General features: G+C 36.4%; 1 protein-coding gene across 2 annotated transcripts in view; it reads right to left on the minus strand.

The window, feature by feature from the left end:
- AGMO (alkylglycerol monooxygenase) overlaps positions 1 to 21,996 on the minus strand; it is a 384,581-nt gene that overhangs the window by 341,861 nt on the left and 20,724 nt on the right. The gene's annotated exons all lie outside the window — the stretch shown is intronic.

A 21,996-nucleotide genomic window follows, 5' to 3' on the forward strand; every position in this document is an offset into this window, starting at 1 on the left:
ACATATTTAACAGAAAATGGAATATGTCTGGATTAGGACATCATGACTGAACTCAGTTGCTTGGTAAAGCTTCTAAGTCAATGATAAATCAAGGCTTAATTTAATCTCATTCCTTAACATGCTACATGATAAAATTTAGGCAGTCAGATTCATAGACATTGTAAGAATGTTAAATATAGCTACTATCACTTGTACCTCAATTTCCTGGAAGTTTCTTTATGGGAAAATCAGGTACTCAATGCCAATAGCTTTCCACCCATAAAACTGTAGTGGAGTCTAGGAAAGTAGCTACTAGGAATTAGCCTGTTAATCACTGGTGGAACTGACATCGTCATTCTCATGCTAAACGATCATTTAAGGATCAGACACAAAGTCTTTTCCTTGAAAGTAAATAAAACTAGATAATTTAAAAAGCAAAACCCACATTATTGAACTATCACACAGAGTTGGCAGTCTGTTTCTAGTGCCAGACTAGGACATAACATGGATCCGCAGGTTTCGTGCTTGGCCACATGAACATTTCGAACAATATACTAGTTCCAGTGTTAACTCTAAAAAAGTTGCTTAACCTTTCTGATGCTTTGCTTCCTCTATTTCTCACTAACATAATTTTAACTTCCAATGAATTTCTTCAATCACTATTTATTGAGATTCTTCCATCTGTCCAGCACTGGTCAAGCAGGGGAGGCAAGATAACTGCAATTTGTCTTGCTATCATAATTCATACGTATGGATGTGGTAAAGATTAAATAAAATGATACATGAGGCTAAGAATTGGCACTCAAAAAACATTGTTTTACTCCCTTCTAATTCTTCTCTAATTCTAATTCTTCTACAGACTTACCACCAGACTAGAGTCTTGTTTTACACTAGAATTACCTAGAATGGTAGGTGAGGAAAAGTTAAGTTGTATCAGATGAAATTATTTAAAGTACAAAACACAGTATTCTTTGGGACTACCACAATATCATGGCATCTATACACTTACTCAGTACTTACTTAGCACCTACCATGCTAGATACTGTATTATGCATTAAAATAGAGAATAAACAAAGCCTATAAATTCAAGGAGATCAAACTTTCATGTTTCATTATGAGGGATGAGCAACACATAGAATTAAACCACAAGTAAAATATTTATTTACTTATTTACTTTAATTTAATAATCATATAACTTTGTAATTATATTTCTATACCATATAAATATATTTTAAATGTAAAGGATTTACATGACTACATATCAAGCACACATTAATGTATAACATAGACATTATTTATATAATTATTTATTTAATTAGTGCTTTTATTTGAAGAAAACACTACAGATGACATGATATTGAAAAGCATTATTCTGGGGTGCCTGGGTGGCTCAGTTGGTTAAGCGTCCAACTCTTGATTTCAGCTCAAGTCATGATCTCACCGTTTGTGGAATCAAGCCCCATGTCTGCTCTGCAGAGATAATGCGGAGCCTGCTTGGGGTTCTCGCTCTCCTTTCTCTCTCTGCCCCTCCCTCCCTCTTTCCTTCTCTCAAAATAAAGAAAATAAACATTAAAAAAAAGAAAAACATTATTCTTCCTCCTTAGTTCAGTCCAATTTTCCTAGAAACAGAATTCTACTCTGTATAATTTTAAATCTGTTAGAGGCTACTTTCATGATTATTCTACTCTAATATTGACTTATCAGTTTCAACAGTTAATTATTGATCAACTCCCCTGAAAGCTGAAGATTTAGTTTATTCATGCCATCAAATTCCTTCAGAGTCTTCTCCTTTAAATGCCACCATTTATAGGCTTATACTGCATTGCAACTGTAACTTTAAGTAATTTATTTAAATCTGTGTCCTTGTTCAATGGTATCTCTTGCCTCTTAATTTTTAGCAGCCTTGTTCTTGCCCCCACCTTTCCTGCCAATGGACTTCTGTCGACACATCCCGTCTTTGGTGAGCTCTTCTCTCACACAATGTTAAAACATGAATCGAGTTTGTAATCCCAACCAAGTACCACATGATTTGTCTATTCTAAAGGTTGGAAATAAATAAACAAGATCTGAATTGTACAACTATATAAATATTATTCACTCCTGGCTAAAAAATATATAAGAATTATATTTCCTTTGCATATGTTCCAATGTCAGAAACTTTGGACTCCGAAAGAAAAATGTTACTGGCATACAGTATCATACACATATCAAACAGTTGCGACACTCTCTCAACTGTTTAAAATCTTTCCACATTTTAGTTTGCTTCATATTAGAACATAATTTACTCCTTTCCTTTTTTTTTTTCCTCCCAGGTGTTTTTTTGTCTTTTTTTGTTTGTTTGTTTCTAATACAAAAAAACAAAGTCTTTATAGGACCTCAATTTTTTTTTCTATCTTTAGTTATGAAATCATTTTCAACATTTTTCAAAATGTGGTCTGCAAAACCTCGTGATTCTTAAAGACCTTTTCAGGGGCTGAAAAGTCAGAACTATATCACAGTAGCTCTGAGGCATGATTTGTCTTTTTCACTGTGTGCAAAACAATGGTGGGTAAAACTGCTGGTAAAAATTGTACTAGGTGGGGACGTGCCCACTCGGGACTTCGGTTGAGCAGCCAGTTTCCTCCTTGTGGTGACTCGCCTGTGGATAAAAAAGTATTCCCTTTGCCTTGTCTTCACGTAAGAAATATCTTTCTTGAGAGGGAGCCAAGATGGCAGAACAGCATGGAAGTTTTTGTGTGTCTCCCATCCATGAAATACAGCCAGGCCAACACTAAACCATCCTGCACACCTAGAAAACTGTTCTGAGGATTAACACAACAATTCGCACAACCTGAACCACAGAATTCAGAAAGAGAAAAAAATCATTTTTAGTTTCAATTTTTATTAAAAATATTTTTAATTTTTTTACTATATTTTTACTTTTGTGTAGTTTTTTTTCAAATTCTATTTTACTTCCATCATTTTATTTTAGTCTACTTCAGTGTATTCCCTTTTTCAAATTTTCAGATTATTTCCTTTTTTTCTTTTTTCTCTTTTTGTTTCTTTTTCTTGAATACAGAAAGAGAAAAAATTCATTTTATTTTAATTTTTATAAAACATATTTTTTCTTTAATTTTTTCTACTATATACTTTACTTTTGTGTAAATTTTTTCAAATTCTATTTTACTTCCATCATTTCATTTTAGTCTGCTTTAGTGTATTCATTTTTTCAAATTTTCAAACAATTTCCTTTTTTTCTTTTTTTCCCCTTTTTTCTCTAATCTATCAAGCCACTTTCAGCACCCAGACCAAAACACACCTAGGATCTAGCATCATTTCCTTGATTGTGTGTGTGTGTGTGTGTGTGTGTGTGTGTGTGTGTTTTTTATTTTAATTTTTTATATTTTAATTTTTTTAATTTTAATTTTTTCTACCTCATTAATTCCTTTGCTCCCTTAAAAATGATGAAATGAAGGAATTCACCCCAAAAGAAAGAGCAGGAATAAACAACAGCCAGGGACTTAACCAACACAGATACGAGGAAGATATCTGAATCAGAATTTAGAATCACGATAATAAGAATACTAGCTGGAGTTGAACATAGATTAGAATCCCTTTCTGTGGAGATAAAAGAAGTAAAAAATAGCCAGAATGAAATTAAAAATGTTGTAACTGAGCTGCAATCACGAATGGATGCTGCGGCAGCAAAGATGGATGAGGCAGAACAGAGAATCGACGATATAAAGGAAAAATTTATGGAGAATAATGAAGCAGAAAAAAAGAGGGAAATTAAGGCAAAAGAGCACGATTTAAGAATTAGAGAAATCAGTGACTCATTAAAAAGAAACAACATCAGAATCATAGGGGGTCCCAGAAGAGGAAGAGAGAGAAACAGGGGCAGAAGGGTTATGTGACCAAATCATAGCGGAAAACTTTCCTAACCTGGGGAAAGACACAGACATCAAAATCCAGGAAGCACAGAGAACTCCCATTAGATTCACAAAAACTGACCATCAACAAGGCATATCATAGTCAAATTCACAAAATACTCAGGCAAGGAGAGAATCATGAAAGCAGCAAGGGAAAAAAAGTCCTTAACCTACTAGGGAAGACAGATCAGGTTTGCAGCAGACCTGTCCACAGAAATTTGGCAGACCAGAAATGAGTGGCAAGATATATTCAATGTGCTGAATCAGAAAAATATTCAGCCAACGATTTTTTATCCAGCAAGGTTGTCGTTCAAAATAAAAGGAGAGATACAAATCTTCCCAAACAAACAAATTTAAAGGAGTTTGTGACCACTAAACTAGACCTATAAGAAATTTTAAGGGGGATTATCTGAGGGAGAAAAAATGAAAATAAATACATACACACATACATATATACATACATACATACATACATACATACCAAAAGCAACAAAGATTAGAAAGGATCAGAGAACACCACCAGAAACTCCAACTCTACAAGCAACGTAATGGCAATAAATTCATATCTTTCAGTACTCACTCTAAACATCAATGGACTCAATGCTCAAATCAAAAGACATAGGGTAACAGAATGGTTAAGAAAACAAGATCCATATATATACTGTTTACAAGACACCCACTTTAGACCTAAAGACATCTTCAGATTAAAAGTAAGGGGATGGAGAACCATCTATCATGCTAATGGTCAATAAAAGAAAGCCAGAGTAACCATGCTTATATCAGACAATCTAGACTTTAAAATAAAGACTGTATCCAGAGATGCAGAAGGGCATTATATCATAATCAAGGGGTCTATCCGCCAAGAAGACCCAAAAATTGTAAACATTTATGCACCAAATGTGAAAGCACCCAATATATAAACCAATTAATCACAAACATAAAGAACCCATTGATAGTAATACCATAATAGTGGGGGACTTCAACCCCCCACTCATAGCAATGGACAGATCATCTAATCAAAAAATCAACAAGGGAACAATGGCTTTGAATGACACCCTGGGCCAGATGGACTTAATAGATACATTCAGAACATTTCATCCTAAAACAGCAGAATATACATTTTTCTCCAGTACACATAGAACGTTCTTCAGAATAGACCACATACTGGGACACAAATCATCCCTCAACAAGTACAAAAATTGAGATCATATCATGCATATTTTCAGACCACACATGAATCTTGAAATCAACCACAAGAAAAAATTTAGAAAGATAACAAATACTTGGAGACTAAAGAACATCCTACTAAAGAATGAATGGGCTAATCAAGAAGTTAAAGAGGAAATTAAAAAGTACATGGAAGCCAATGAAAGTGATAACACCACAACCCAAAATCTGCGGACTGCAGCAAAGGCAGTCATGAGAGGAAAGTATGTATATAGCAATCCAGACCTTCCTAAAAAAGAAAGAAATATCTCAGATACACAACCTAACCTTATCCCTTAAAGATATGGAAAAAGAACAGAAAATAAAATCCAAAACCAGCAGAAGACAGGGAATAATAAAGACTAGAGAAGAAATTAATGCTATTGAAATTAAAAAAAAAAAAAAAAAAAAAAACAAACAGAACAGATCAATGAAACCAGAAGCTGGTTCTTTGAAAGAATTAACAAAATTGATAAACCCCTAGCCAGTTTGATCAAAAAGAAAAAGGAAAGGACCCAAATAAATAAATCAAGAATGAAAGAGGAGACATCACAACCAACACAGCAGAAATAAAAACAATAATAAGAGAATATTATGAGCAATTATATGCCAATTACATGGGCAGTCTGGAAGAAATGGACAAAGTCCTAGAAACATATATACTACCTAAACTGAAACAGGAATAGAAAATTTTAACAGACCTATAACCAGTAAGGAAATCAAATTAGTAATCAAAAATCTCCCAAAAACCAAGAGTCAAGGGCCAGATGGCTTTTCAGGGGAATTCTACCAAACGTTTAAGGAAGAATTAACACCTATTCTCTTGAAGCTGTTCCAAAAAATAGAAATGGAAGGAAAACGTCCAAACTCATTCTATGAAGCCAGCATTACCTTGATTGCAAAACCAGACAGAGACCACACTAAAAAGGAGAACTAAAGACCAATTTCCCTGATGAACATGGATGCAAAAATCCTCAACAAGGTATTAGCCAACCGGATCCAACAATACATTAAAAAATTATTCACCACAACCAAGTGGGATTTATACCTGGGATGCAGGGCTGGTTCAATATCCACAAAACAAATAATGTGATCCATCACATCAATAAAAAAAGGACAAGAACCATATGATCCTCTCAACAGATGCAGAGAAAGCATTTGACAAAATACAGCATCCTTTCTTGATAAAAAACCCTCGAGAAAGTAGGGATAGAATACCTCGAGATCATAAAAGCCATTTGTGAATGACCCAACGCTAATATCATCCTCAATGGGGAAAAACTGAGAGCTTTCCCCCTAAGGTCAGGAACAAGACAGGGATGTCCACTCTCACCACTGTTATTCAACATAGTATTGGAAGTCTTAGCTTCTGCAATCACACAACACAAAGAAATAAAAGGCATCCAAATCAGCCAGGAGGAGGTCAAACTTTCACTCTTTGCAGATGACATGATACTCTATATGGAAAACCCTAAAGATTCCACCAAAAAACTGCTAGAACTGATTCATGAATTCAGGAAATTTGCAGCGTATAAAATCAACACACAGAAATCTGTTGCATTCCTATACACCAACAATGAAGCAACAGAAAGAGAAATCAAGGAATCGATCCAATTTATAATTTCAACAAAAAATCATAAAATACCTAGGAATAAATCTAACCAAAGAGGTGAAAAGTCTTTACACTGAAAACTTTAGAAAGCTTATGAAAGAAATTGAAAAAGACACACACAAAAAAAATGGAAAAAGATTCCATGCTCCTGGATAGGAAGAACAAATATTGTTAAAATGTCGATAATACCCAAAGCAATCTACATATTCAATGCAGCCCTTAACAAAATAACACCAGCATTCTTCACAGAGCTACAACAAACATTCCTAAAATTTGTATGGAACCAGAAAAGACCCCAAATAGCCAAAGCAATGTTGAAAAAAAAAAACAAAGCAGGAGGCATCACAATTCTGAACTTCAAGCTACACTACAGAGCTGTAATCAAGACAGTATGGTACTGGCACAAGAACAGACACTCAGATCAATGAAACAGAATACAGAGCCCAGAAATGGACCCACGAAGGTACGGCCAACTAATCTTTGACAAAGCAGGAAAAAATATCCAATGGAATATGGACAGTCTCTTCAGCAAGTGGTGCTGGGAAAACTGGACAGTGACATGCAGAGGAATGAACCTGGGCCACTTTATTACACCATGCACAAAAATAAACTCAAAATGAATGAAAGACCTCAATGTAAGATAGGAAGCCATCAAAATCCTCGAGGAGAAAACGGGCAAAAACCTCTTTGATCTTGGCCACAGCAACTTCTTACTCAACACGTCTCAGGAGGCAAGGGAAACAAAAGCAAAAATGAACTACTGGGACCTCATCAAAATAAAACTCTTCTGCACAGCAAAGGAAACAAACAGCAAAACTAAAAGGCAACCAACAGAATGGGAGAAGATATTGGCAAATGACATATTAGATAAATGGTTAGTATCCAAAATCTAAAAGAACTTCTCAAACTCAACACCCAAAAAAAATAGTCCAATGAAGAAATGGGCAAAAGACATGAATAGACACTTCTCCAAAGAAGACATCCAGCTAGCCAACCGACACATGAAAAAACGCTCAACATCACTCATCATCAGGGAAATACAAATCAAAACTACAATGAGATACCACCTCACACTTGTCAGAATGGCTAACATTAACAATTCAGGCAACAACAGGTGTTGGCGAGGATGTGGAGAAAGAGGATCTCTTTTGCATTGTTGGTGGGAATGCAAGCTGGCACAGCCGCTCTGGAAAACAGTATGGAGGTTCCTCAAAAAACTAAAAAGGGAACTACCCTACAACCCAGCAATTGCACTACTAGGTATTTCCAAGGGATACAGGTGTGCTGTTTTGAAGGGACACATGCACCCCAATGTTTATACCAGTGCTATCAACATTAGCCAAAGTATGGAAAGAGCCCAATGTCCATCAGTGGGTGAATGGATAAAGAAGATGTAATACACATACACACACACACACACACACACACACACATGTAGTATTACTCAGCAATCTAAAAGAATGAAATCTTGACTTTTGAAACTATGTGGAGGGAACTGGAGGGTATTATGCTAAGTGTAGTTAGTCAGAGAAAGACAAATACTATATTCACTCATATGAGGACTTTTAGAGACAAAACAGATGAACATAATGGAAGGGAACAAAATAATAGAAAAACAGGGAGGGGGACGAGACAGAAGAGACTCATAAATATGGAGAACAAACAGAGGGTTACTGAAGGGGGTGTGGGAAGGGGGATGGGCTAAATGGATAAGGGGCACTAAGGAATCTACTCCTGAAATCATTGTTGCACTATATGCTAACTAATTTGGGTATAAAATAAAAAAAATAAAATAAAATAAATTGTACTAGGTAGGAGTCACTGTATTCTTCAGCACCATAAACCGGCAATGCAAAACAAGAAAAAAAAAACAGTTACACTGAAAACATTCTTTAGGAAGCAGTTAAAAATGTTAATTTTATTCATCTGAATCTTGGAGTGCATATCTTTATAATATTCCATGTGACAAGATGGGAATGCTCACAATACACCTCTGTAGCATAATGAAATATAGTGGATGTCTCACGGAAAATCACTTTTATGATTGATTTGTGAGCCTAACTACCATTTTTTTCCTGGAAATCTTTTGACATAAAAGAATAGTGGTCAAATTATAGTTATTCAAGTTTTAGTACCTAGAACATTTTCAAGAAACTGAACTAAGTAATCCAGCTACTTCAACAGTAATTCTAGCTTCCAAATGGAAATTATCATCTTAGAAATTTTTTATAGGCCATCAGCTTGACAATGTAATTCTGTGACAGATATTTTCCAATAACTAACTAATGCATGTCATTACAAAATCATGCATATACAAGTGACTCATTCAAAGTGTAATGTGGATCAACATAATTTTAAGCATTATCTAAAATGTTCTTTGAATGGAATAATAAAGTAGGAACTATATTCTTTCCTTTTGGCTTTTTTTCACTCTGTATTTGTGAGTCATCCAACTTGTTGCATGCACCAAGTTTACCCACTTTTATTGTTGAAAAATCCATTATGTGGATATTCTACAATTTGTTAATACATTCGTCTGTTGATGGACATTGAGTATTTTGCAGTTTTTTACTATAACTAATAAAGCTGCCGTGAACATTCCCGTGAACATTCACTTACACATCTTCAATTTCTCCTGAGAAAATACCTAGGGTAGAACGTATGGATCATATGGTAAGTGTGTATTTCACTTTTTAAGCACAGCCAAAACGTTTTCCAAAGTGTACTAAGTTAAAACTCTACCAACAGTTTACAAGAGTATGAGTCCCTATCTTTTGCAATATTTAATATAGTCAGTCTTCTTAACTTTAGCCCTTTAAAATATGTGTAGTGATAGCACATTGTGGTCTTATTTCACATTTTCTTGATGAATATTGTTGAATATGGTTTCATGTGCTTATTTCCCACCTGTGTAATTTCTTTGGTGAGTTGTCTGTTCAAATCTTTAGCCGATCTTGCTACTGAGTTGTTTATTTTAGTATAGCTGTTCCTGTTTTGTTTTTTATTGAGTTTTGAGAGTTCAGTACATATTTTGACATGAGTACTTTATCAAAATGTGATTTGAATTTATTTTATCCCAGTCTTTGTCTTGTCTTTACATTCTCTTAATACTGTCTCTTGAAAAATAGAAGTCCAGCTTATCAACATTTTTATGTGTTCTGCTTTTGGTATTATATTTAGAAAAATCTTACTTAAAATCTTTGTCTAACCCATGGAGACAAATATTTTTCCTATGTTCTACAAGTTTTATAGTTTTAGGTTTTACATTAGGTTTATGAAATGTTTTAAGTTATTTCTGTTTATCATACAAAGTATGGATCAAAGTTCATTTTTCTTTTGTATTTGGATAAGCAATTGTTGCAGCATGATATACTGTGAAGACTATACTTGTCTTAAAGCAAAAACAATGCAGTAGAGAAAATACAGTCTTGTCAGTGGTGAAAACATAGTCTTCTTTGTTAAACACCAGTTGTCCATAGACGTGTGACTATTTCTGATCCTGTATTCTGTTCCACTAATGTACTTTTCTAATTTTACAACATATTTTCTTGATTATTGTAGACTTACAGTAAGCATTGAAATCAGGTAGTATTAATTCTCAAACTTTGTTCTTCTTATTCAAACGTACTTTACTATGCTAGATTATTTGAATTTCATTATGAATTTTAGAATTTGTATGTCAATTCCTATAAAAAAAATAATAAGATTTGAATTGGTATTATATAGATCCTATCAATTTGGATAGGATTGCCATCATAAAAATCTTCTGCCTTCTGATCTATGAATTTGATACATTGTTCTACTTATTTAGGACTTTTTTTCACACTGTGTATTAGAGCCTTTTGCATATAGTTGTTGCATAAATTTTGTTATAATTTTTCATGCTATTATAAATGGCATTCCTTTTTTACTTTGTTTCTAAATGCTGTTGCTAGCGTATAAAAATACAATTAGTCTTAGTTTTGCACCCCATAACTTACTAAACTCACTGATTAGTTCTAGTAGGCATTTTGTAGACACAGATATTCCATATATATGTATGAAAAGATCATCTAAGAATAAAGATAAATTTTGATGTCATGTTTCTGTTTTATTTAGTTTAAAATATTATTACTTTTATGATTTATTCTTTGATATATGGTTATTGTTGTGTGTTATTTATTTTCCAAATACTTGAGTGTTTTCTAGAGATCTATTACTGATTTCTAATTTAGTTCCATTGTATTCAAAGGATGCATTTTGTAAGACTTGAAACCTTTTACATTTATTGAGACTTGTTTTATAGCTCCAAAGATCTTCAATCTAAAGTTTCCCTATGCACTAGAAAAAATTTAAAAGAAGTGTATTCTGCTGTTTTTCATGAAATGTTGTATAAATGCTAAACTAAATTAGTTGACAGTATTTAAGTTTTATATCCTTACTGATTGCTACACGTTCATTTTTGAGAGGGCTGGTATTGCAATTTATGACTATAATTGTGGATTTCCTTACTTTCTTATAATTCGATTAAGTTTTTCCTTCATGTATGTTGGCACTCTATTATTGATAAATATTTAGAATTTCTATGCCATCTTAATGTAGACTCTTTACCATTAAGAGATCGCTTTCTTCAGAAGTGGTTAGTGATACTATGGCTCTGAAATCTACTTTGCCTAATATTAATATAACCATTCCAGATTTCTTTTGGTTAATGCTAGCATTGGATATCTTTTTCTACCCATTTACTTTTAATTTATTTGCATCTTTATATTTTAAGTGTATTTACTATAGGCATACACTGCTATTTGGCTTTGCTGTTACATTAGAGCTGACAAATGCTTCCTGATAAGTGTGGTACAGAGAACATTACTGTAATTACTCATATAGATTTAAGTCTGTCATATTGATATATTTTCTGTATGTTCTGTCTATTCTTTGATGTGTTTTTTTTCTTCTTTCTCCCTACTTCTGTAGTTATGTTTGATATAACTGTGGTTCTAGTGATTATTAGCAGAGGCTGATATTACCATCTTTGGATTTAATGATCCCATGTAATTATTAAGGTTGCCAATCAACCTTAATTTAGAATGAATTTAGAGGATTTAGAAGGAATTCATTCTGAACTTTTGCAATCTTTATTAAATTACCAGGGTGCAGGTAGTGATATAAAAAATCCAAAATTAACAAATTTCTAATTTTCAACAAAAACCTAAAGGGTATGTTTTTTCTAAGTCTTGCTGAAAAGAAGTACTGTACTCTGTTGCATAACCAGTTTCTGGTTGATTCAAATGTAAAAATCCCAAGAAATTTCAGATGAACTGAAACAATGGAGTATGATTTATAAATAATTCATTATTTTTAGTATCATTCATCATAATTATAATTCATTAATCACCAAAAAGTGCAAACTTATTTCAAAGTAAGTTAGAGAAAGCAGAAAGAAATATTGACATTATGACCTCCGAAAATGGAGATAATTGGATGACTTCTAGCCTCATGGCTTATAAATTTGTAACATAGGAAGACCTGTTCTCTAGATTTCACTGTGGTCAATTTGGCATAGCTTGTGGTCTGCCTGGAAAAAACTTCTTTGTGTTGATGTATAAAACAGAGTTAAAGACCTATCTCCTTGGCATATTATGGCCACAAGGGGAAGGACACATATGGCTCTGGTTTAAGTATTTTTTTTTCCCTAATGAATGTTCTTTCTGTTTTAAGGTACTAGGATCCGCCCCCCAACCATGCAAATATTTACAAAGCATATGCCTGATGTTTTTTTTAAGGCATAGGTCCCAGGAAATTGAAAAGGCATAATGCAGTATGCCTAGAATATTAATTAATAAAAGCTTCAAAGTGTTTTCTTCATTGTTGGTATCTTGAGACTTAGTCCTGGTTCTTACAAAGAGTAAGATATTAATAAGCATTTTTGAATAAACAAATGTCAAAACATTCCACATTTCCTTCAGAGAGAAAACTCTTTCGTGGTATTTTCCCTTATCGACTTTTTCTGGCTTCAAGTTTACCATTCAATGTAGAAAACACTGAACCCCAGGATATAAATTATAGCCATTATCTGGGTTGGGAACAATAAACCCCCACCATCCCAGACAAGAACTTGCAATCGTATTGTGGGGAAAGTACATAAAAAGATGATCCACAGTAAAATGTAAGAGTAAAATCATAAAAGCTATAGAAATTGAGAAAAGTGAGCAGATAAAAGGTAAGATATGAGTGGGATGCTGACATTTGGGTGAAAGTAAGAATGGGAACAAAATACATTAAACGGGAATGTGTACCTTAAACTCCTATAGGCAAGTTCTGTGACAAATCAATATTTGTGTTTTGCTGGGTGGGGCTGGTGCATTTGTGTACTGAGAGCTAATCTGAAGAGGTATCTAAGTGTTGAGTTATAAAAGACTATGAATGCCAGCCTATGACAAATGAATTTTGTGTTTTTGAAGCAAAACTGATGTGTGAAAATGGTATTAACAGATAATCAATTCACCGGAATATGACAGATGGGTTGGAAGGAATAAGTGGTAGAAGCAGAGTGACAATTAGCAGGCTTCAGCAATGACCTCAGTTATGAGGTGGTCAGAACCTGGTGTGATGGGAATCAGATGAAAGAAATGGATAAAAGAACTAAACAATGGGAGCTTAGCTATGGGGAAAGAGGGAATTTGAAATAATTTCACAATTCAAACCCAAGTTCTTACAACAATGATAGCAAATTTCAGTGGAATTAGAAGGTAACCATTTTGGAAAATGATGACAAATTCATCATTTTTAAATGTTAATTTTAAATATGCTGAATTTTGAGGTGAAAGATCACATAGGAAGAATTTTATAGCAAGTTTTCAAATATCCAAGTCAGTAATTTAAATATAAGACATGATGAACATTCAACTACATAGAAATAGAAGGCAAATAAAGCCACAAAAGTGACTTTTGTGATAGAGAAAATGAGCATGAGATAAGGGCAGGCTCCATTTATGTGGGCAGGGACGAAGCAGAGACCATGGGGAATATATTGGAGAAATAAGTGGAACTAGAGCACTTTCAATGATGTATATGATGCAAAATAATGTGCCCAAATTGCTGCACTATATTTACAGTTACAGAGTCAGAGGAAAAAAAATGAGATAGAGCATGATTGGTGATTAGTGGGACATTGGTAACAAACACAGGAGAAGGTACAAATATTAGATTAGAAAGTGGGCTTAATTAAATGCACAAATAATTGAAACAAAATCTATGATATTTAGTACTAATGCAAAATTATATCTGGCTTTTATTTTATTTAGTATTCATTTTTTTTTAAATTTTTTTTTCAACGTTTTATTATTTTTGGGACAGAGAGAGACAGAGCATGAACGGGGGGGGGCAGAGAGAGAGGGAGACACAGAATCAGAAACGGGCTCCAGGCTCCGAGCCATCAGCCCGAGCCTGACGCGGGGCTCGAACTCACGGACCGGGAGATCGTGACCTGGCTGAAGTCGGACGCTTAACCGACGCGCCATCAGGCGCCCCTATTTAGTATTCATTTATGTTTAGTTAACATCCATAGTTTATATTAAAATTCACTTTGTGTTCTATAGCTCTAGTTTTAAAAACATGTAATGTTATAAATCCACCATTAATTACAGCATCATAGAAAATAGCTTCATAGCCCTACAAACCCCATTCTTTTACTATACTGTGCACCCCTCCTTCCCTCCCCTTCTTATGGCAACCCCTGATCATTTTGCTGCATCTATGGTTTTGCCTTTTGGAGGATATAGTATGGTTGGAATCTTACAGTATATAGTCTTTTATATAGGCTTCTTTCACTTACTAATTTGAATTTAAGTTTCCTCCATTTCTTTTGTGTGTGTCTTGATAGCTAATTTTTTTTGTCACTGAATAAATATTATGGATGAGCCACTATTTATCATTAGCTATTGAAACACCTTAGTTACTTCTAATTTTAGCAACTATGATAAAGCTGCTATAAACATTTATATGCAGCTTTTTGTGTAGACATAAATTTTCAACTCGATTGGATAAACATGTAGGAGCATGACTGCGGGTCATACAGTAAGGCTATGTTAAGATTTTTAAGAAATTGACAAACAACCTTCAAAATGGTTATTGATAATTTTGCATTTTACAAGCAATAAGCGCAATTCCGGTTTCTCCGTATTCTTGTCAACATTTATTGTGACTGTTTTTGGATTTTAGTCATTCTAATAAGTGTATACAATATCTGATAGTAGTATTCCACTGTCACAATTTTCAATTTCCTAATGACAATTATGTTGAGCATCGTTCATAGGCTTATTTGTCATCTGTATATCTTGTTGGTTAGGTATCTGTTCAGGTCTTCTATCCATATTTAATTCAGTTGTTTGTTTTCTTATTATTGAATTGTATGATTTTTTTATATTTGGATACAAGTCCTTCAAGATAGGGTTTTGCAAATATTTCTCTCCAACTTTGGCTGCATTTTCATTCTGTTAACAGTGTATTTTGCAGAGCAGAAGGTTTTAATTTTTAAAAAGAACAAGCTATCGCATTTGTCTTTCATGGAATACACTTTTGGTTCCATTTAAAAATCATTGCCAAAACCAATGTCAAACAGATATTCTTCTAGCTATCTTCTAGAAATTTTATAGTTATGTACTTTATATGTAGGTCTATGATTCATTTGAGTTAGTCTTGTAAAAGGCACTACATCTAGATTCTTTCTTTTTTTAATTGCATAGGATGTCCAGTTCTCCAGAACCATGTTTAAAAAGACTATCCTTGAGGGGGAAGATGGCGGCGTAGGAGGACGCTGGGCTCACCGCGCGTCCTGCTGATCACTTAGATTCCACCTACACCTGCCTAAATAACCCAGAACCGCCAGAGGATTAGCAGAACGGAGTCACCGGACCCAAGTGCAGACGAGGCCCACGGAAGAAGGGTAGGAAGGGCGGCGAGGCGGTCGCGCTCCACGGACTGGCGGGAGGGAGCCGGGGCGGAGGGGCGGCTCGCCAGCCAAGCAGCCCCGAGTCCGGCTTGCAAAAGCGGAGGGGCCTGACGGACTGTGTTCCAACAGCAGCGCGACTTAGCGTCTGGGAGGTCATAAGTTAACAGCTCTGCTCGGAAAGCGGGAAGCTGGAGGAACAAGGGAGGGTGAGCTGCGGAGCCCCCGGACGACAGAGCTCAGTTTGGCGGGGGAACAAAGGCGCTCGCCGCGCCATCTCCCCCGCCCATCCCCCAGCCCAAAATCCCAAAGGGAACCGGTTCCGGCCAGGGAAAATTGCTCGCTCCGCGCAAACACCCAACTCTGTGGCTTCTGCGAGCCAACCTCCGGCAGCGGATCTGACTCCCTCCGCTGCCACAGGGCCCCTCCTGAAGTGGATCACCTAAGGAGAAGCGAGCTAAGCCTGCCCCCCCTGCCGCCGTGCACCTTGCCTTCCCACCCCAGCTAATATGCCAGATCCCCAGCATCACAAGCCTAGCAGTGTGCAAGTAGCCCAGACGGGCCACGCCACCCCACAGTGAATCCCGCCCCTAGAAGAGGGGAAGAGAAGGCACACACCGGTCCGACTGTGGCCCCAGCGGTGGGCTGGGGGCAGACATCAGGGCGGACTGCGGCCCCGCCCACCAACTCCAGTTATACACCACAGCACAGGGGAAGTGCCCTGCAGGTCCTCACCACACCAGGGACTATCCAAAATGACCAAGCGGAAGAATTCCCCTCAGAAGAATCTCCAGGAAATAACAACAGCTAATGAGCTGATCAAAAAGGATTTAAACAATATAACAGAAAGTGAATTTAGAATAATAGTCATAAAATTAATCGCTGGGCTTGAAAACAGTATACAGGACAGCAGAGAATCTCTTGCTACAGAGATCAAGGGACTAAGGAAACAGTCACGAGGAGCTGAAAAACGCTTTAAAAGGAAATGCAAAAACAAAATGCAAACCACCACGGCTCAGGATGGAAGAGGCAGAGGAGAGAATAGGTGAACTAGAAGATAAAGTTATGGAAAAAGAGGAAGCTGAGAAAAAGAGAGATAAAAAAATCCAGGAGTATGAGGGGAAAATTAGAGAACTAAGTGATACACTAAAAAGAAATAATATACGCATAATTGGTATCCCAGAGGAGGAAGAGAGAGGGAAAGGTGCTGAAGGGGTACTTGAAGAAATAATAGCTGAGAACTTCCTGACTGGGGAAGGAAAAAAGGCATTGAAATCCAAGAGGCCAGAGAACTCCCTTCAGACGTAACTTGAATCGATCTTCTGGCACGAGAAACATATCATAGTGGAAAACTGGCAAAAATACAAGGATAAACGAGAAATTCTGAAAGCAGCAAGGGGTAAAACTGGGGCCCTCACATATAAAGGGAGACCTATAAGACTCGTGACTGATCGCGCATTTTGAAACTTGGCAGGCCAGAAAGAAATTAGGCACGAGATTTTACAGAGGTGCTTATACAACAGAAAAAATATGCAGCCGAGAATCCTTTATCCAGCAAGGTATGTCATGTAGAATAGAAGGAGAGATAAAGGTCTTCCAAACAACAAAACTGAAGGGAATTGTCACCACTGACATCCAGCCCTACAAGAGATCCTAAGGGGAATTCCATGTGAGTAACTATGAGTACCAGAGACAATCAGCGACAAGATAAAAACAGACAAGACATCAACAATGACGCTATAACTCGGATCTTTCTATAATACACTGAATGTAAATGGATTAAATGCGCCAACCAAAAGACATAGGGTATCAGAATGGATAAAAAAACAAGACCCATCTATTGTGCTGTCTACAAGAGACTCATTTTAGACCTGAGGACACCTTTAGATTCAGAGTGAGGGGATGGAGAACTATTTTATCATGCTACTGGAAGCCAAAAGAAAGCTGAGTAGCCATACTTATATCAGACAAACTAGACTTTAATTAAAGGCTGTAACAAGAGATGAAGAAGGACATTATATAATATTTACAGGGTCCTATCCCTCAGGAAGAGCTAACAATTATAAATGTCTATGCCGCCGATACTGGAGCCCCCAAGATATAAAACAATTACTCATAAACAGAAGCAACCTTTTGATAAGAAGTGGTATTGCTGGGGACTTTAACACCCACTTACAGAAAATGGATAGATCATCTAGACACACGGTCAATAAAGAAAACAAGGGCCCTGAATGAGACATTGGATCAGATGGACTTGACATATCTTATTAGGAACTCTTGCATCCCAAAGCAACAGAATATACTTTCTTCTCGAGTGCACATGGAACATTCTCCAAGATAGATCATATACTGGGTCACAAAACAGCCCTTCATAAGTTTACAAGAATTGAAATTATACCATGCAATACTTTCAGACCACAATGCTATGAAGCTTGAAATCAACCACAGGAAAAAGTCTGGAAAACCTCCAAAAGCATGGAGGTTAAAGAACACCCTACTAACGAATGAGTGGGTCAACCATGCATTAGAGAAGAAATCAAAAAATAATATGGAAACAAACGAAATGAAAATACAACAATGCAAACCGCTTTGGGGACGCAGCGAAGGCAGTCCTGAGAGGAAAATACATTGCAATCCAGGCCTATCTCAAGAAACAAGAAAAAATCCCAAATACAAAAATCTAACAGCACACCTAAAGGAAATAGAAGCAGAACAGAAAAGGCAGCCTAAACCCAGCAGAAGAAGAGAAATAATAAAGATCAGAGCAGAATAACATATAGAATCTAAAAAAAACTGTAGAGCAGATCAACGAAACAGAGTTGGTTTTTTGAAAAAAATAAACAAATTGACAAACCTCTAGCCAGGCTTCTCAAAAAGAAAAGGGAGATGACCCCAAATAGATAAAATCATGAATGAAATGGAATTATTACAACCAATCCCTCAGAGATACAAACAAATTATCAGGGAATACTATGAAAAATTATATGCAACACATTGGACAACCTGGAAGAAATGGACACATTCCTGAACACCCACACTCTTCCAAAACTCAATCAGGAGGAAATAGAAAGCTTGAACAGACCCATAACCAGCGAAGAAATTGAATCGGTTATCAAAAATCTCCCCAACAAATAAGAGTCCAGGACCAGATGGCTTCCCAGGGGAGTTTCTACCAGACATTTAAAGCAGAGATAATACCTATCCTCTCAAGCTATTCCAAAGAAATAGAAAAGGGAAGGAAAACTCCAGACTCCTTCTATGAAGCCAGTATTACTTTGATTCCTAAACCAGACAGAGACCCGTAAAAAAAGAGAACTACAGGCCAATATCCCTGATGAATATGGATGCAAAATTCTCAATAAGATATTAGCAAATCGAATTCAACAGCATATAAAAAGAATTATTCACCATGATCAAGTGGGATTCATTCCTGGGATGCAGGCTGGTTCACATTCGCAAATCAATCAACGTGATACATCACATTAACAAAAAAAAAAAGAGAAGAACCATATGATCCTGTCAATCGATGCAGAAAGGCCTTTGACAAAATCCAGCACCCTTTCTTAATAAAACCCTTGAGAAAGTCGGGATAGAAGGAACATACTTAAAGATCATAAAAGCCATTTATGAAAAGCCCACAGCTAACATCATCCTCAACGGGGAAAAACTGAGAGCTTTTTCCCTAGATCAGGAACACGACAGGATGCCCACTCTCACCGCTGTTGTTTAACATAGTGCTGGAAGTTCTAGCATCAGCAATCAGACAACAAAGGAAATCAAAGGCATCAAAATTGCAAAGATGAAGTCAAGCTTTCGCTTTTGCAGATGACATGATATTATACATGAAAATCCGATAGACTCCACCAAAAGTCTGCTAGAACTGATACATGAATTCAGCAAAGTTGCAGGATACAAATCAATGTCCAGAAATCAGTTGCATTCTTATACACTAACAATGAGCAACAGAAAGACAAATAAAGAAAATGATCCCATTCACAATTGCACCAAGAAGCATAAAATACCTAGGAATAAATCTAACCAAAGATGTAAAGGATCTGTATGCTGAAAACTATAGAAAGCTTATGAAGGTAATTGAAGAAGATTTAAAGAAATGGAAAGACATTCCCTGCTCATGGATTGGAAAAATAAATATTGTCAAAATGTCAATACTACCCAAAGCTATCTATACATTCAATGCAATCCCAATCCAAAATTGCACCAGCATTCTTCTCGAAACTAGAACAAGCAATCCTAAAATTCATATGGAACCACAAAGGCCCCGAATAGCCAAGGAATTTTGAAGAAGAAGACCAAAGCAGAGCATCACAATCCAGACTTTAAGCCTCTACTACAAAGCTGTCATCATCAAGACAGCATGGTATTGGCACAAAAACAGACACCAGACCAATGGAATAGAATAGAACCCCAAACTAACCCACAAACGTAATGGCCAACTCAGCTTTGACAAAGCAGGAAAAGAACATCCAATGGAAAAAAAGACAGTGTCCTTTAACAAATGTGCTGGAGAACTGGACAGCAACATGCAGAAGGTTGAAACTAGACCACTTTCTTCACACCATTCACAAAAATAAAGCGCAAATGGATAAAGGACCTGAATGTGAGACAGGAAACCATCCAAACCCTAGAGAGAAAGCAGGAAAAGACCTCTCTGACCTCAGCCGGAGCAATCTCTTACTCCGCACACATCCCCAAAGGCAAGGGAATTAAAAGCAAAAGTGAATTACTGGGACCTTAGTAAGATAAAAACGCTTCTGCACAGCAAAGGAAACAACCAACAAAAACTAAAAGGCAACCAACGAATGGGAAAAGATATTTGCAAATGACATATCGGACAAAGGGCTAGTATCTAAAATCTATAAAGAGCTCACCAAACTCCACACCCGAAAAACAAATAACCCAGTGAAGAAATGGGCAGAAACATGAATAGACACTTCTCTAAAGAAGACTCCAGATGGCCAACAGGCACATGAAAAGATGTTCAGCGTCGCTCCTTATCAGGGAAATACAAATCAAACCACAGCTCAGGTATCACTCACGCCAGTCAGAGGGCCAAATGAACAAATCAGAGACTATAGATGCTGGAGAGGATGTGGAGAAACGGGAAACCCTCTTGCACTGTTGGTGGGAATGCAATTGGTGCAGCCGCTCTGGAAAGCAGTGTGGAGGTTCCTCAGAAAATTAAAAATAGACCTACCCTGTGACCCAGCAATAGCACTGCTAGGAATTTATCCAAGGGATACAGGAGTACTGATGCATGGGGGCACTTGTACCCCAATGTTCATAGCAGCACTCTCAACAATAGCCAAATTATGGAAAGAGCCTAAATGTCCATCAACTGATGAATGGATAAATTGTGGTATATATACACAATGGAGTACTATGTGGCAATGAGAAAAAATGAAATATGGCCTTTTGTAGCAACGTGGATGGAACTGGAGAGTGTAATGCTAAGTGAAATAAGCCATACAGAGAAAGACAGATACCACATGGTTTCACTCTTATGTGGATCCTGAGAAACTTAACAGGAACCCATGGGGAGGGGAAGGAAAAAAAAAGAGGTTAGAGTGGGAGAGAGCCAAAGCATAAGAGACTGTTAAAAACTGAGAACAAACTGAGGGTTGATGGGGGGTGGGAGGGAGGGGAGGGGTGATGGGTATTGAGGAGGGCACCTTTTGGGATGAGCACTGGGTGTTGTATGGAAACCAATTTGTCAATAAATTTCATATATAAAAAAAAAAAAAGACTATCCTTTATCCTTTAATTGCCATTGCTCCTGTATCAAAGTTGATAACAACTGACCCAGTTTTATATTCTTTTATCAACACCATACTGTCTTGATTATGCTACCTTTATATTAAGTCCTGAAGTTTGATAGTGTCTGTCCTCTGACTTTGTTTTTCTTCTTCTGTATCATGTTGGCTATTTTAAGTCTTTTGACTTTCCATATAAACTGCAGAATCAAAAGAACATATTGGAGAGGCACCTGGGTGGCTCAGTCAGTTAAGCTGCTCACTCTTGATTTAGGCTCAGGTCATGATCTCCTGGTTCGTGGGATCAAGCCCTGCAATGGGCACTGTGCTGACCATGGAAGCTGCTTGATATTCTGTCTCCCCTTCTCTGCTCCTCCCTCGCTTACACATGCACACTCTCTTTCAAAATAAATAAATAAACTTAAAACAATACCTTACTGGAATTTTGACTGTGATTATATTAAACAGGTTGTTTGGCAAGATTTGAAATTTTAGCAGTATGGAGTCTTTCCATCCAAGGACATGGAATACCTCTCATATTATTTTGATTTTCTTGTACTTCTTTCATCAGAATTTTATAGTTTTCCTAATAAG

Source organism: Lynx canadensis, chromosome A2, assembly GCF_007474595.2.
Source record: "Lynx canadensis isolate LIC74 chromosome A2, mLynCan4.pri.v2, whole genome shotgun sequence".
NCBI classification, from domain to species: Eukaryota; Metazoa; Chordata; class Mammalia; order Carnivora; family Felidae; genus Lynx; species Lynx canadensis.